The sequence below is a fragment of the Apodemus sylvaticus genome, chromosome 8 (assembly GCF_947179515.1).
Source record: "Apodemus sylvaticus chromosome 8, mApoSyl1.1, whole genome shotgun sequence".
Classification (NCBI taxonomy): Eukaryota; Metazoa; Chordata; class Mammalia; order Rodentia; family Muridae; genus Apodemus; species Apodemus sylvaticus.
In genome coordinates, this window is record NC_067479.1 from 35,472,217 (window position 1) to 35,487,963 (window position 15,747).

At 34.9% G+C, this 15,747-nt stretch overlaps 1 pseudogene; it reads left to right on the forward strand.

The window, feature by feature from the left end:
• Positions 1-546: 546 nt before the first annotated feature.
• LOC127691773 (uncharacterized) lies at positions 547-662 on the forward strand (annotated as a pseudogene).
• The last annotated feature ends 15,085 nt before the right edge of the window (positions 663-15,747 follow it).

Sequence of the window (15,747 nt, forward strand, 5' to 3'; positions counted from 1 at the left end):
AGAATTTAATTACTTCATGAATACTTAAACAACCTGAGGGTGCCTGATATCATTAGCTTGAACATGACAAGCACCTCAAGTGACCACATGGGAAGACAAAAATTGCTTTTAGTTTACTTGAAGACAGAAAGATGAATTCATTTCACCCCCTGCTATGTTTTACCTGACACACAAAACTGGAAAAGCACAGATTCAATCTTGCTTCAACATGAGTGAAAAAAAAATTCAGCAAAGCACTCAGAAGCATAAATTCTTCCTATTTGGTTTTGCTTCAATGTCTTTTAATAACTACTCAAGCTATATTCTGCTTTAAAATCTTATTTCACTAGAAAGTGTTCGGTTGAAGTAAATCAGTCTTTTTTAATGGACTCTAGCAATGAACATTTTCAACACTATTTATGATTTTGAAACACTTCTCTATTTGGGCACAGTTGAAAGAGTTTACTTGGACAAACTGTAGGAAAGATGTAACTATAATAACATTTGTAAATCTTTGCATGTAATTTTGATAACATACTGAACAGGTGAATTTAGTAATGTTAATTAGTTGCACATAGAGGCCTTGCATGTGTGGCTACTGTGTCATGGCAGAGAGGAGAGGGGCTATGTCTAAGCCCAGTGTTCTGCACTGTGAACATGTGAATGATTAGTAGTCTAACAGTCCCTAAAAAAAGAGAGAAAGTCAGTGATGAGCTCCAATCCAATGTCCTGTGGGACTGGACAGGTTCCCAGGGGGCAAGCTGGAGGCTAGAATAACCCAGCTTGGGACTTTGGGCCTCCAGCTAGAGTGAATCTGAAACAGAGGACTATAGCACTCAGACACACGGGCAGGCTGGGTGTAGACGAAGACCAGAAAGACCACCAGTCTGGCACCATGGGGTCCAGAGAGGGAGCTAGACTGAGACAACCACCAGTCAGGCCCCTTGCAGGCCCGAGGACATACCATGTTCAAGATGACCCCTGCTTGGTACCATAATGAACAGGTAGGGCATAGCATTCCTAAGACTACAACTGAGTTGACCACAACTACGCAGAGACTCCAGAAATTACTAAAAGACGCCAATAAGTGGTAGAGAGATGAAAAAGAAAGAGAAACAGAAGGATGTGGGCACAACAAAGAGAGGCAGAATGAAAGAAACTCAATGGTATTGTGGATCAACCTAATTTAAGCAGCCTGTGATGTTCTCTATTTACATAGGGGGTTCCAGTTTGTGCTGCCACCAGAAGCCATGTCTGGTTCCATGGTCCTCCAGCATCAGGGACCTCTTACCACCAAAGGCCAGGCAGACATCCCTTGTCTGTGCTGCCTCTGGGGACATGTTGATGTCTGGGGGTTGTGCAGATCTGGTCCCACCCCTTACCTGGATATTTTGGGAGAGCCAGATCTAGGGCATAAAAGCAAGAGAGCTGACTTCACCCCTAGCCAATCACAGTACTCAGGAGAAAGGGACCATATATTTCCCAGAAATTGAAGGTAAGCAGGACTTGAGGGTATGACTGTAGGAGAGCTGGCTTTGCCACATGTTTCCTGTGCTGTGACATGGATGGAAAAATATCCTCTTTCCTTCCTCTCTGACCCCTCACCTCTGGAAGAAAGTGGGAGACCTGATTCTGAGGTCATAAAAGCAAGAGAGTTGACCCTGTCCTCACTAGCAGCAGCACTCACTTGGGAGAGAGTGTCTTCCACCTGTCCTGGGCCACATAATAGAGCTGACTCTAGTGGCAACAACAGGATATCTGAGAGGAAGTCCCAGCAAGGTTCCTGGATTAATAGTATAGCAGAAGCCAGGTACATTGTACCAGAAAGGATTCATGATGAATATTTGCAAACAAAGAAATGTAGGAAAAGGTGTGTACTGTGGGACACTGTCAGACACATGACAACTTCCACTGAAATTTTTTTTTTCTGCTGTAGGGAATGTTGCAAGGGTGGAGGGTGGGTATTATGGGATGGGGAGATGAATGGAATTGGAGTGCAGGATGTGAAACTCACAAAGAACAAATAAAAACTTCAAAATTTGCTAATTAGTTTCATGAAAGAGTTTTACATATGTAAATAAAGATTCCTGGCGTTCAAACACTGCCATCACAAAAATGTGGCATTTTTCTCATGATGAGTGATTTTGCTTTAATTAAATTAAGAGGTTATAAATACAGACTCCGTGTCATCAGCGTTTAACCTTTCTGGCTTCTTGGTCTCCAAGTGCAAGGATCAGGGACTTTAGAGCCTTATTTGCATCAGGAGCAGACTTCACCCTCCATCCTCACTCATAAATATCATTATTTGTTTCATACTAAGGAATACAACTACACCTCTGTAACCTCCCTTCCAGTATGACGGCTATCATTTGAGCTCATTTACATTTAAAAAGAGACCCTTCCCTCCCTCAGAAACACATTCAAGCCCTCAACATTTTATACGTGTTTTCTCTCCCTCCTCAAGAAAAAAATGAGGTTAATACATTCAATGCTAGCAGTGAATAATCACATCATTGGCATCCTCAGCCTGTTCTCTGAGGTTCTTTTCCCTGTTGAAAAGTTTATACACAATTTCTCCTATTTCATCTGTGTCTAATAACTTTATCAAAGCTTCAGAAGCAGGAAAGGACAATGTCTTTATGCTTTACAGTTATTTAGATACTAGAAGGACTAGAATTTTTTCTACATAATCAATATCTTACAAAATCAAGGACAAGGCAGAACTCTACCTACTGGTCAGAACAATAGGAAGGGGAATCATATCTCTGATCTAGAGAGTATAATAGTAGTCCTGAATTTCTCAGACTTTTGTGAACAGATAAATATTTAATACCAGTTTCAGAAACCCCAATCTTATGAAATTACTATGAAATAGGAAGCCTGCTGATAACGTACAAAGACAGGCATTTCTGTTCAAGCGCCTGTAGAGAACAAACTCACTAAGGGGCTTTATTATTATTATATTCTAGGGGCTTCAGAAGTAGCCCACCAAAAATGTAAGGTGATGACATTGAGCTTTGGTCCTTACTGTCAAGAATTTATCTCAACCTGTTCTGTAAACTCCACCATCTTCATTATGCTCTATATTATTTATCTAAATGTTTTGTCAGATAGCAAGGAGAACTACAAGCTGTTCAGAATCCAGATGGAGATACCAGTGAGAGTTATTAGACAATAATTACAAATTCTACATAGTGATCATATTGTAATTTCCAAACTTAAATATAAAGCAAAATAATATGAAAAAAAGAACATTTCTCTAGAAGAAAATATAGTGTCTATAGTACCAAACCACATATTTTAATAGTTAGACTCTAGCTAGCTTTCATCAGATTGGAAAAAATATAAAAAGCATACATATGGATAATATAATTATTATAGTATTGTTCAAGGAAAGAAAATACTATGAAGTTATAAAAATAACTGTCTTTTATTCTGCATTTTGGGAAGCAACTGCTTTTTGAAATGAGCCAAAGAACTTTACAAGCCACTTTTATTTTTGGTTGTTTTGGGTTTCTTTTGTTTTAAATAGTGTCCTTCAGAGGAAATTACAAGAAATCAATCTAAATAACGTAGTATTGCTGACTGACTTTTACCAGATGACCTAGAAAAAATTTTGCCTGTTACAATGTTAATTTTTTTTTTAACCTAAAGCTTTGGACTTTGCCATTATTTAAGTGGAGTATGTAAACTTTAATTGAGCATGAATGTGCCCAACTCTGTAAGTGATGATGCCTTCTTCTTATGAATATGGATGAGTTTATCCAATAAAACTCCCATCTCTGGTTCACCACTCTGCAAAATCAATAGGTGGAGGGGCAAAGTGGCTAAAAGTCATTCCTGTGATTAGGAAAGGTTTAAATGCTAAAGATGTTGTTTTTATAGGGCATCCCAGCTCTCATGTAAGAAAGAATGAGATACCATAATTTTTTAAAAGTATGCTTTAAGAATGTGTAAGAGATGCACAGGACAGTTTCTCTCTTTTCTTGACAGAATTATGACAGAGTATTTGTGTGTTATATAATATCATGTGAGTGGTGATAGCAAGCTATGACTTATTCTTTAAGTTCAAACAAAATTACAAGACTTAAGGCTTGAGAATTTCAGAGAATAGAAAGAAAAAATAGGTTGTAATAGACAAGATATTAGCTAACTTCTCTCATTGTTGTGACAAAAATTTTTCTTAAGAAAAAAAATTCTTGCAAAAATGTACCTTTTATTTTCCAGAGGGGTGGTGCAAGAAGGGAATATCATTTGAAATGTAAGTAAAGTAAATATAATAATAATAATAATAATAATAACAATAATAATAAACAGAAAAAAAAGAAAAATGTATTTTGACTCATGTTTTAAGAGAATATATTGTGGCAGAAAAGAGAAAAGCATAATTACATCCAAGGTCTGGGAAGAAGTGGAAAGTAGAATCCAAGAGCTTCCTTCATCTGCTTTTATTCATGCCCCTTTTATTCATGAAGATACTCAGTAAATACTTAGAATGAGTTCCTGCTCTTCAGCTAAGCCTGCCTCTGAATGGCCTCACAAAAAGGCAGAAGGGTTTTCCTTAAGTATTTTTTTAATCATTTTATTCATTTACATCTCAATTGATATCTGCCTTCTGATTTTCCCTCAACAACTCACAGCTCAGTCTCATTCCCCTTTCCCCAAAATAAAATCCACAACTTAGGATGTAGTTTGATTGGAGAAATTGATTAAGTACAGACCTAGCATTTGTGAAACTATGATTTAGAACACTAATAAAGATACCGAAGATCAGGGGTTGTTAGGGATGAAGGGAATAAAAAGTTAAAGATTAAAACAACAAAAAAGAGAAACACTGATTAAAGCCTAAAACAAAGTCAAGGTGAAATTGAGGAATATAAATCACAGATAATTTAACACATTCAGTGCTTCACAATTTCCTGGTTCTCATTAGTTACTGTGGAGAAAAAGTGTGGAGCAGAGACTGAAGGAAAGGCCGTCCAGAGACTGGAGATTCATATCACATACAGACACAAAACCTAGACATTATTGCAGATGCCAAGAATTGCTTGCTGACAGTAGCCTGGTATAGCTGTCACTTGAGAGGCTCTGCCAGAACTTGACAAATACAGAGATGGATGCTCACATCCAACCATTGGACTGAGCACAGAGTCCCCAATGGTGTAGTTAAAGGACTGAAAGAGCTGAAGGGGTTTGCAGTCCCATAGGAAGAACAACAATATCAACTAGCCAGTTCCCCCAGAACTCCAAGGGAATAAACTACCAACCAAAAAGTACACATGGAGGGACCAATGGCTCCAGTGGCATATGTAGCAATGGCCTTGTTGGACATCCATGGAAGGAGAGGCCCTTGGTCCTGTGCAGGCTCAATGCCCCAGTGTAGGGAATGCCAGGGCATGGAGGCAGGTGTGGGTAGGTGGGTGAGAGAGCACCCTCACAGAACAGAGAAACCAGGTAAGATGGGATAGGGGCATTCTGGAGGGGAAACCAGGAAAGGGGATAACATTTGCAATCTAAATAAATAAAATATCTAATAAATAAAAATAACTCTGACTCTTTCATATGCTGATTGAACTTTCTGCTTTGTATTCAGCAAGGGGAAAATAAATTGCTTCTAGTCACATAACTATTACTTTAAATTAAGGAAAATTTTGCTGATTTTGAAGATATTTTTATAACAATTTATCTTTTACTTCTGGAACAATGACACAGAACCTATGGCTTACTGCGTCCTAGACAATTTCCCGACTACTGACATTTTTGTACTCAGCCAGGAAATTGTACTTAGGAAGAGCTATAATTCATTAGAGGAGCTAATGGCCTGACAGACACTATAGATAACCTGTAAAAATAAAGGGAAATGTTTGCAAAGCTGGAGGAAGTGATATAAACTGATATTAAGTCTTAGAACCTTTCCTTCCTGAGCTGTTTCTGTCTAAATTCTCAGCTGTCCTGTTCCATATATTCAGCAGAAGATATCATATTCTTTAATAACCAGATACCATAATTCTGGACATACGTTTTCATGTTGAGCACAAGAGCTCCATCAATGTAGTCTGTATCCTTTCAAAAAACTATTTTCACCTAATATTGAAAGTTTTGTACCTTGCATCACGTTGATGGTGGCAGGTGAGAACCATTTTCTTTTATTTCTCAAGATTTTGCAGGGGAAGTCAGAACATTCCCTTTTTAATTCATAGCAATATAGGATGTAATATATTAATTACACTAATTTGTTCTTGGTTTATTAAAAAGTCATGTTTTATCATTGACATGAATCATAAGATTTAAAAAACAAACATCATATTATTAGAATCTATTACTGATATGTTCCACAGACTGCTATAAGTATATTAGGGTATACTAAGATAAGGAGTGAAGAATTTCTTCAATTAAAAATAACTTTAATTAAAATAGATCTATAAGTAATTTGAAATAAGATAAACCAATTTTTCTATTAATGAATTTCTTGATGATAGAAAATATTTGCCAATGACACTTTCTGTGAGCATTTCTATTTATTTAAAGTTTGTTTTAAACTGCTAACTTTTAATGTTGTTTAACGAACTAGTCTTATACCATAAAGTTAAAAATAAAAAATTATACTGAATATATGTTAAAAATCTGAGAAAGCAGAGATAGCATCCAGGTAAAATAATTGCAAGATTATTAAATAAAATTACAAGAGAAAAATAGGGCTCAAACAGAAGCCATATAAAAGTAATACTAAGGTTTTTTTTTTTTAGCAAATTTTACATTAGTTAAAGATGCTATGGAAATGAAATTATGTGTATCTGTACCTTTTAATTGGTACTTACATTCCAGTTGCTTCTGTGACATTCCGAGACACAAGGAACCTCTTCCAATGAATGCATTTTAAAAATGGATGCTCATATTTCCTACAGTATGCTCTTATTTGTCAAATTTTGTTGCTATGACAAAAATACCTTACATGCAATAAGAGAAAACTGTTAATTTTGAATCATATTTTCAGCTACATATGCCTTGGTTTCACTAAATCTTAGTCCCTGGTGAGGCAGAATGTCTTGGCATTAGGTACATGTGGCTGAGATTCCTTAAGTCATGGGTGTGAACTGGAGTCTGAAACGTAACACAAACCTGAAGAACATGAGTACAGTGATATTGCTTCTCCAGATACCTCAATGTTTTACAATTTCAGTATTTCCAACCACCACTAAAATCTCTGGAAATGGGGTGTGCTGAGTACCTTTAATGCACAACAACTTTGAAGTGATATTATATGCATAAGTATAAAATGTCAATATGTAAATGTAAAGACTTATGGACAACTCATATTGTAAAAAAATATTGGACTATCTTTGTTGTTTCTATAGTTTTAAATTTCTAGAATTGCTCAATGAGTCAATCTTGCTTGTGAAATTACCATCTTACAAGGCAATATTTACCAAATTGTACAATAGTGGAATAGGGTTGCTAACCACTTTCTGTTGGAATTTGAGCCTCTCAAGGCCAGAATATTTTCCTAATTTCTACAGTAAACTTGTTCAAAAGCCTAGGGCTTGGGGGCTACAGGTCTTTTCAAGGAAGCTGCTTTGCAAAATGTAAATGATTTAAATATCAAATTGACATCTACATATTTATGTTTATACCCATTGATTAGTGCTATGGCTGGCATTGGCAGTTGGCTCTTTTTGTATTCAGTGCTGCATGGATTCATAACTAGCCAAGTACTGAGAAGCAGTTATTTCTGAATGATATGGAGAAGAAGTTAAATGAATAATAGAGCTGGGCCAAGGGATGGAGTGTCGCTGTTCTTTCCTAAAGTTGTTTGTGCTATGTGTAGGTCAGGTATTTGTCTTAGTAATGAGAAGGAAGTTAAAACAGCTTTCTTGTTAATAACTTAAAATGAGTTAATTTTCTAGACAACTTGGAGGTAAAAAAAAATGTGGTCTTTCCCCCTTTCCCCTTTTTTATAACTATTAACATGAATAGAACTACCCAGTAGGTTTGATGATATTGCTTATAGAGTTAAAGTTCTTGCTGGCCAGCCTGACAACTTGAATTCAATTCCCAGTACGCACATGATAGAAGGAGACAACTGATTTCTACAAGTCATCTTCTAATGTCTCCCTATGTACCATGCTGCTTATATGCACATGCACACACACACACATGCATGAGCACACATATACACACACATGAGCACACAAGCACACGTGTACACACACAAATACCAAGCAAAAAATAAATATTATAAAAGATTAAAAGACATTTTGAAATGCAATCACTGATAACTTACCGACACCTTGAATTTCAGGTCACTGAAGAAGGAAATTGAAGAAGACCTCAGAAAATAGAAAAATCTTCCATGCTTGTGGATTGGATATACTTAAAATGGCCATCTTGCCAAAAGCACTATACATTCAATGCAATCCCCATCAAAATCCCAACTCAGTTCTTCACAGAGTTAGAAAAAGCAATTCTCAAATGTATCTGGAATAACAAAAAACCCAGGATAGCTAAAACTATTCTCCACTGTAAAAGAACTTCTGGGGAATTAGTATCCCAGACCTCAAGCAATACTACAGAGCAATAGTGTTAAAAACTGCATGGTATTGGTACAATGACAGGCAAGTGGACCAAAAGAATAGAATTGAAGATCCAGAAATGAATCCATACACCTATGGTCACTTGATCTTCGACAAAGGAGCTGAAAACATCCAGTGGAAAAAAGATAGCCTTTTCAACAAATGGTGCTGGTTCAACTGGAGGTCAGCATGCAGGAGAATGCGAATTGATCCATTCTTATCTTCTTGTACTAAGCTCAACTCCAAGTGGATCAAGGACCTCCACATAAAACCAGACACACTGAAACTAATAGAAAAGAAACTTGGGAAAACCCTTGAGGACATAGGCACAGGGGAATAGTTCCTGAACAGAACACCAATAGTTTATGCTCTAAGATCAAGAATTGACAAATGGGATCTCATAAAATTACAAAGTTTCTGTAAGGCAAAGGACACTGTCAAAAGGACAAAACGTCAACCAACAAATTGGGAAAAGATCTTCACCAATCCTACATCCGATAGAGGGCTAATATCCAATATATACAAAGAACTCAAGAAGGTTGACCCCCAGGGAACCAAATAACCCTACTAAAAAATGAGTACAGACCTAAACAAAGAATTTTCACCTGAAGAAATTCGGATGGCCGAGAAACACCTCAAGAAATGCTCAACATCATTAGCCATTAGCGAAATGCAAATCAAAACAACCCTGAGATTTCACCTCACACCAGTCAGAATGGCTAAGATTAAAAACTCAGGAGACAGCAGGTGTTGGTAAGGATGTGGAGAAAGAGGAACACACTTTCACTGCTGGTGGGATTGTAAGATGGTACAGCCACTCTGGAAATCAGTCTGGTGGAAATCATGCCTAACTGGACATGACAATCTTTTTCTCTTATTCTATCCTCTTATCTCTTATCTATTCATTGTGGCCCAATTCACCACATGAAATATACAGGGAGAAAGCAATCATTTTCGTTCATATTCACAAAGGTTTCAGTTCATAGTTATTGGTTCTGTTGATTACAGGAGTCTGGTCAAGACAGATAATCACAATATTGGAAACTTGTGGTAGATTCTTCTAACCTCATTCAAAACAGGAAACAGAAACATGGGCCAGGAAAACGTTAATTTCTTAGGCATGATTCCAGTAGACTGGATTTTTAGCAAGTTCTCACCTGCTATACTCTCCTGAACCTAAATGTGTCACAGGATACTGGACATCATGTGTGTCACTAAAAAATAAGAGAATGAAATGAGAACAGGAAATATGCCAATAATATAGCTACAAAGCCAATCAAAACATGTAGAATATTTAAAAAAAAAAAGAAAAATATGAGGCTAGAGGAACTATCTTTTTTTCCATGTCCAGAACAGGTTTACAATTTTCAAAAAGGCTAAAATAAGAAAATATGTATATATAGATATAGATTTAGTTTAGTGTCTCCAACTACAGAATATAATTGTTTCTTTTAAAATTCAGAGGCCTGAAAAAACTTTTTTTTCACATTCTTGATGTTATTTTTCATTAGGAAGAGGAACTGATACAATTTCAAATCCTAAGGTTCAGTATAAGAATCATCTTCTTGCTCATTCTCCTCATTTGCCTCTCTGTCTATTGCTTAATTTGTGTGTTTAATACATGAACCATGGAAGGAATAGCCACATGTCCATACAGAAATATCCAAAGCAGAATATCAGTAGGAACTAAGATGCAAAGATGTTCTATTTACTCAACTAATGACAAGTCTTCATTGTAAAATTCAGTCAATTCTAATTGCTCTTTTTCTGTTGTTGCTGTGTTTAGAAAATTTTTATCCTGAAGATTTCAATCCCTTGCACATTAGAGATCATCTCGAAATTTCCAAATTAATAATTTATAGTTATTATTAATAATAAATTATTATAATGAATTTATAATCCTTTATAAGTTTTATTACATTAATTAGGTGGAAAGATGTATATGCCATGCCATGTTGCAGAATCCAGAAGATGACTCCTGGGAGTCAGTATTCTTCTATGACACAGGTACTGGGGATAGAACTCCGGCACATAAATAAGTGATGTTACCTGCTGAGTTATATCAGCACTGAGTTAAATTGTTTTATACAATTTAATTTTCTGAGATTTTTAATAATATACCATGACAAGAATTATATTTTAGTTAATAAACTGTACCCTACACAAAGAACTATAGGCAACCAAACAATGCTGAAAGCAGATCAAATTGTCTCCATTAGGGAAATGTAAACCAATGAACTATCCCATAGCAAATGGTCAGCCCTGAGAGGATACAAACACATAACATTTTACATATGGAATAAGGTGTGTGTATGTGTGTGTGTGTGTGTGTGTGCGTGTGTGTGTGTGTGTGTGTGTGTGTATGTGTGTGTACAAATATGTGTGCTACAGCCCTTAATGGATATAGAACCTATGAATTTTAAAGAGAAAAACAGAGTGATTGTAGGGAAGAAAGTATTGTATTTATATTACAACACAAAAAACATGTTGCAAGCACTGGTACCTTCAGAATTTCTAACATATACCATAGAACTATAAAAACCTATAGAAAAATTATCAGAATTATTGTTGAGGTCCAATTTAAGAATACAAATACACATTTTATCATTAATATAATTTATAATAAATGACTTACTTTTAGAACAGTAAAACCTATAAAATTATCAGAATTATTGTTTAGGTAAAATTTAAGAATACAAATACATGTTTTATCATTAATGGAAGTTATAATAAATGGCTTAATCTTGCTTAAAATACAGTATATTTGATAAGGACATTTTAAAGCAGCCAACTTTATATGTATTTGACATTAAATACTTAAATAAATATTGAGTAAGTACTATTATAACTAGATGATTCCCAATTGTCTTACAGAAATAGAACTCATGTTTTTAAAGTTCCTATAACTTATACTTCAGTATAAGAATCATCTTCTTGCTCATTCTCCTCATTTGCCTCTCTGTCTATTGCTTAATTTGTGTGTTTAATACATGAACCATGGAAGGAATAGCCACATGTCCATACAGAAATATCCAAAGCAGAATATCAGTAGGAACTAAGATGCAAAGATGTTCTATTTACTCAACTAATGACAAGTCTTCATTGTAAAATTCAGTCAATTCTAATTGCTCTTTTTCTGTTGTTGCTGTGTTTAGAAAATTTTTATCTATTTTATCTATAAGGATATAGAAGACTTTGAGCACTGTACTGAACAGTAGTGGACATCTTTGTCTCCTGAATTGTAGTGGAAATGCTCTGATTTTTCTCTTTGTTTAAAATGATATTGACTTCAATCTTGTTTTATGTTGTCTTTGTTAGGTAGAAATATATCCCTTCTATCCATAGGTTCTCCATGACTTGTCATGAAGTAGTGTTAGATTTATCAAGAAACTCTTTTGCATTTAATAAAATATTGTGATTTCTGAAAATTTTATGAATTTCATTATTTTCATTAATTTACCTATGTTAAATTGTTCATTCATCTTTATGATGAAGTATACTTGATCATAGTGGATAATCCTTGTGACCTATTCTTAAATTATGTTAATAAGCATTTTAGTGAAAAATTTTTCATACATGCTTATCTGAGAGATTATCCTATATTTTTGCTTTTTGCAGTTGTTTTTTTTATTTTATTATCAAATAATACTCCCTTCGTAAAAAATATTTTGGAGGTAATATTTCTCTATTTTAGAGGAACATCAGTATTAGTTTTAATAAATATTTTATGAAAACTTTGTTGCTCTCATCATATATATTGTACTTTCCTTTGTCAGTTTGTCTGAAAGTTCTTTTTTAAAGCCCATAGATAGTAATTTTTTATTAGAATCAACTTACCTACATAGAAGTCTCTCATAAGATTAGACTTTTTAAAAGAATTTTAGCACATTTAATTTTTTATAGCAAAATAATACTATGATTGCTAAAAAATCAGATTGCTAAAAAAGAATGAGGCCTTCCCAAGTATCTGGAACCATAAACATGCTATTATTACTTTTATATCATCTGTTATTTTCTCCATCCATTTCAGTCTTGGAATAAAGAAATATATGCCACAAATAATTAAATTTCTTTCATTTATTTTTTGTTTTTTATTAGATATCTGCTTTATTTACATTTCAAATGGTATCCCCTTTCTGTGTTACCTCTCTGAAAAACCCCTATCCTATCCCCCTCCCCGCCAATTTCCTGACTTGCATTCCCCTATTCTGGAGAATTGCAGCTTCACAGGACCAATGGCCTCTCCTCTCATTGATGTCTGAAATGGTCATCTTATGTTACATATGTAGCTGAAGCCATGGGTCCCTCCTTGTGTACTCTTTGCCTTAGTCCCTGGGAGCTCTGGTGCTACTGCTTGGTACATATTATTGTTCCTCCTATGGGGCTGCAAACCTCTTCGCCTCCTCGGGTCCTTTCTCTAGCTGCTCCATTGGGGACACTATGCTTATTCTGTTGGTTGGCTGTGAGCCATTGGTATTTTGATCCACTTTCTAATAAGGATCAAAGTATAAATTCCTTGATGTTAAAATCTTATATTATGCAATAGAAAATGCCTGAGTGTGTAAAGATGGCAAGCTGGAGAACACGACGTGGATTCAAGGATAACACATGATAGAAAGAATTATCTTCTTCTAGTTATCTTCTGACCTTCATTTGAACAAGGTGCACTTACACATGCAAACATGCACACTCACAGTAAATAAATAAATACATAAATAATAAATTTAATTTGATTAAAATTTTAAAACATTTTATAATTATAAACATTTTATAGAATTATAAACTTCTTACATTTCATGTTATACCTGTATTTATAGGGTATACTCCTTTATAGTTTTTCACATATTCATATATATATTAGATTCCAAGTGTTTACATTCTAATTACATTTCTGGCATATTGAAAGACAAAATTTCTGTTCTCAAACCTTGTAAGATTTCCTTACAAAAGCAACATAATAATAATAATGAACTATATTTCTAAGATCTAATTGGATAGATGTTAATCTAAACACTTCACCTACAATACAGGAAGACAAATGTTTTGTCTTTATTAGGATCACATTTCATTAACAGTCAAGGTAAATTACAGTTTTAACTCTATGTATAATATTCTTTTCTGTAACTATTTTCAGCAAAATACAAAGATAAGCTTTTGTATCAGTAGCAACCTATATATGAAATATGAAAAAGTTTAATAAATATATGCAAAAGAGTTATAATATCTGAGTCATTTATATAGAAGTTGAAATACTAATACATTAGTCACATATGGGTTGGAGAATACTTGTCCGCTCAAGATCTATAGGATGACAATCTATCAATGTTTATAAGCTGTTAATTAAAGGGATCTCTTAGGCATCCTCAAGAGATCTCGTCATTTAATAAATCTGAGAACAACCATAAGAAGGGACAAATATCTGAAAACAAAACTTTAGTTAATGTACACTATCATATAATATAGATGAATTATTTGGAAAGAATAAGCTTTAAGCAATGCAATTTTAAGATAATGATTAATTATAATTTTCTAAATTAGTTTTAGATTGCTCACAAAGATTAATGTACTAAAACTTCAACATTTATTTGACAAAAAACCCTAAATTACTATCCTTGTGTAAGAAATTATTTGCTAGTTACCATAGCAGGACATAGAATGTAATAAAAAAGTTCTTGTCTCACTTTTATTAAATTGTTGATATTTTGTGAAGTATATTTTATTCATATACACCTCTGCCCCCCACTCCTCCCAGATACATCTTCCTTTTCCTTCCATCCCATTAAAGTATATGTCATAATTTTAAGCCCTTCAAGAATAGTTTATATTGCTAATATACTCAGATTAGATTTGTGATTTTAATTGGCATGTGGTTTACTCATTAGGGGGAAACCTAAATTATTTTCTGATTTCCAGGGCTACCTTAGGTCCCATTGGCTCGAATGAATCTGATGGGAATTCATGCCTATTTCACCTCTCCAGGCTGGAATTATGCCTGGCTTGGTTCTGCAGAGGTCTTATGCATGTTGTTTGAGCCATTATATATTCTTACATTCAACTGTCCTGAAATGTCCAGAAAACATTATTTCCTTGTAGTGCGCACTGATGGCTTTCATAGTCTTCTGTCCCTTCTTCTGCCATAATCACTGACCCTTGAGTAAAGGTGATGTAATAACACAAGTCCCATTTAGAAGTAATTATTCTGCAGTAACTCATTCTATGTACATTGATCATTTATGGTCTCTGTATTATTTATCTGAACAAAATAGAAGCTTCTCCCAGAAGGGTTGACATATGCAGTAATTCATGGGTATAACAGTGGTTTATGAGGAGCTAATTTAGTACTATGCCAAATTTAATACTATGACCTGTCTAGCCACAGAATATTTGCCTAAGTCTCAATGTGAAGTATGACTTTCAATTTGAAAAGTAGGTATTAAATCCAATCATAAAAAGCCTCTTTCTAATAATTATGCTACTATTGTATCAATGTAAAAAATTAAATTTTTACATAAACTCAGACAGTAAATTAATCCTGTGGCTGTATTTCTTCTTCTTATACTAGTCTCCAATAACCACATAGGGAAATCAAGATTTACTTTAATCAGCACTTCAATAGTTGAGCAGTTAGTGATCTACCTTAACCTGCAAACTAATGTGACTACCTCTTAGTCATGACTCCAATATTTTTGCATTTTATTATTCGTCTAGCTCTTTGGGCTTGAGGAGTATTTCTAATATCTTCCTCTGACACTTTCCTCAGGGCCCAAATTCCTCCAATCTCCTGGCCGATAAGACCATCTCTTGTTTTCCCTTCCCTTCCCTTCCCTTCCCTTCCCTTCCCTTCCCTTCCCTTCCCTTCCCTCCCCTCCTCTTCCTTTTCCTTCCTTTCCCTCCACTCCCCTCCCCTTCCCTTTCCTTCCTTTCCTTCCCTTCCCTTCCCTTTGATTCCCTTCTCTCCCTCTCCCTCCACCTGTCTCTCTCCCTCCCATGGCAGATGAAAGCTTCTGCCATATTCTCTTTTTAGCACAACCTTTGGTTGATGAGCATTTATTTACAAGTATTAAATGAGTGGAAAGAATTGTTATACAATTTGATAAAGGAGATTCCTAGCACAAACATTACACTGCCATGTCCAGATTGAAACAAGATACAAGAGCAGAAAAATAATCATATGAATAATACAATAGTAAGCTTGATA